At 46.9% G+C, this 2500-nt stretch overlaps 2 non-coding genes across 2 annotated transcripts in view; both read left to right on the plus strand.

Annotated features, from left to right (window-relative positions):
- The first annotated feature begins 627 nt into the window (after positions 1-627).
- Positions 628-782, plus strand: LOC143220706 (5.8S ribosomal RNA). Its single transcript, XR_013011656.1, has one exon. It is a non-coding gene; the product is annotated as a 5.8S ribosomal RNA (ribosomal RNA).
- A 1566-nt stretch (positions 783-2348) lies between these two features.
- LOC143220707 (large subunit ribosomal RNA) overlaps positions 2349-2500 on the plus strand; it is a 4010-nt gene continuing 3858 nt past the window's right edge. The window contains exon 1 of the ribosomal RNA XR_013011657.1: positions 2349-2500. This exon is cut by the window's right edge and continues 3858 nt beyond it. This is a non-coding gene — a ribosomal RNA (large subunit ribosomal RNA).

Consider the following 2500-nt stretch of genomic DNA (forward strand, 5'->3'; position numbering starts at 1 on the left):
AATAGTGCGCGCAGACGAGCTTGGGACGAGAACGGGGATCGCGCCTACGGCCAGAGCCGGCTCGCGAGTCCGCTTGTATCGGAATTTATCGTTACCTCGAGCACACACCAACATTTTATGGAAATGTGTTTTATACGGGAAGTGGACCGGCTCGTGAAGCTCGCTTTTAAAGCAGTCGTGAGTCTGACACCCTACTCCGTGCGTGTGGCCCAATAGTGCGCATCGCGAGAGCTTGGGACGAATGACCGCTGCCAGAGCCGGCTGTGAAGTCCTCCGTTCTCACATCAAATGAAATGGAAGTGAAGAGGAGAGGAATATTATTACATCTCTGGATCCAGTATCGGGTTGTCTACGATCCCCGTCGTTTTCAGAGAATATATTCATCTCCGCGTTTTCCACGTTAACGGTTTTTCAATGTACTGTTCGCCCGGCCGTCAGATACGTGTTGCGTATCTGACGGTTTTTTTTTTCCGTTTCCACGGACGACGATAGTGTCGTCCTTAAAACGACGCCTGAACGAATCTCCTTCGCGCGCTGGTTGGAGCGTTCAGGTACAATGCGTTCTTACGAACCGCAGAACAAGAGACATATACATATATTGATTTGTAAATCAAAAATATATACGATTACCCTGAACGGTGGATCACTTGGCTCGTGGGTCGATGAAGAACGCAGCTAATTGCGCGTCAACGTGTGAACTGCAGGACACATGAACATCGACATTTCGAACGCACATTGCGGTCCACGGATACAATTCCTGGACCACGCCTGGCTGAGGGTCGTTTACGTAACCATAAACTGCTTGCGTTGCTCTTGTAAGTCCCCGCCGTCGCTTACCTCTCCAAATATATTTTTGGAGGGCGCCAAAGAGCGTTTCGGAGTCGGGTTGCAAAGATGCTACGTACGAGCGAATGATGGGCGTTTCGTCGGCGTTTGTCGCGGTTCTGTGAAAATTGCCAATTTTTGCATTGCGTCTTATAAACACATACAAACATATATATCTAGTTTCCACGAGAGGCGAAGTAGGGATTGGTATTTCTTACGTTCGGACTTGCGTGAGTGTTTTTACGGTGTCGTGAGTCGTATTGAAAATACGACCGCCCGTAAGGCACCGCTTCGACGAGGATCTCCAAATCTCTCACCTTCTCTGCGAAACGATTCGCCTTGCGGAAAGAAGCGTTTCCACTCATGAACATTTAACGCGCTCCCGACGTCGCCTGAAATGATGCGTATATACGAAAGAGGTATATTTACAAGAGTCTCGCGAGACTACAGAGATGGACACACAAATTATAAAAGAAAGAAAGAATACTGTGTGGCACACAGAGTGTGTGTGGTGTGGCAATGTTAAGCCCCAGGGAGAGAATATGCCTGTGCGTGGATGAGTTTCTTAACTCTACGTTATAATTGCCATACGGCGGAGGGTCGTCGTTGCCGGCGATTTCGACAAACACACATTCCTTTTCGAGTCTTCGAGGGAAGAGACGAAAGAGATCTCTCGTTCTATCGCGAACGCTTTGATGATCGATGGACAGCGGAGCAAAGCGCAGCAATGTGCGGGATGAGCACGTCGTACTTGATCGGGTCGGAATTATTCCCCGTCGTCGACGTGTCCTCGCTAATCTGTGCGATTGCCATTCCATCGCCACGTTCGCGTTGAATCGTATTGATGACGGCCTATGAGCGTCTTGAGATCTTACTCTCTTTCTCTCGTGTCTCTAATTTGGTTTTGCGTTTGATCGATGATAAATCGTTTCGTGCGCAACGTTTCTGTACCCCCGTGGTTTTTGGTTCAATTATATAGAAGTAGAGAGAAAAAGAAATCCCACCGGGTTATATGTATTATTATTTTTTTTTTTTAATAATATGTATACTCCTCTATTGGCGAGGCTTATTTCGAACTTGATTGTCACACGACGCAAAAGACACACTTGTGTGTTCACGCACGGAACAGCACCGCGGAGAGAGAAAAGGTATATCCAATGATGAGAACCTTTATGTCGGTCGCCCCATGTCTTTTCTTTTCTTCATTGTCGATTCGTGCGGAACCGCGCGATCTGTCGGTCGTCCAGTCCCCGAAAGTTCTTTTCGACGGACGTTAAAGTTAACCGGCCAGATCGTCTAGCGAGAGTTTCCGATCGACGAGAGATGAAGAAAGAATTATATTGACACTTTGGTGTGGCGCATAAGGCATATATCGGTTTTTTGTTTACCTTTTTCTCTCTTCTGTCGTGTAGTGTTGTTTCGTTTTCTTTTTTTTTCTTTTTTTTTTGTGCTTTGTACGTTTTCGCGAGTACTACTTTTACGCTCTTTCGGCCGAAACACACAAAATTTTGTATCACGTACGACGACCTCAGAGTAGGCGAGATTACCCGCTGAATTTAAGCATATTACTAAGCGGAGGAAAAGAAACTAACAAGGATTTCCTTAGTAGCGGCGAGCGAACAGGAATTAGCCCAGCACTGAATCCCGCGGTTCTGCCGTTGGGAAATGTAGTGTT

This window comes from Lasioglossum baleicum, unplaced genomic scaffold (genome assembly GCF_051020765.1).
Source record: "Lasioglossum baleicum unplaced genomic scaffold, iyLasBale1 scaffold1458, whole genome shotgun sequence".
NCBI lineage: Eukaryota > Metazoa > Arthropoda > Insecta > Hymenoptera > Halictidae > Lasioglossum > Lasioglossum baleicum.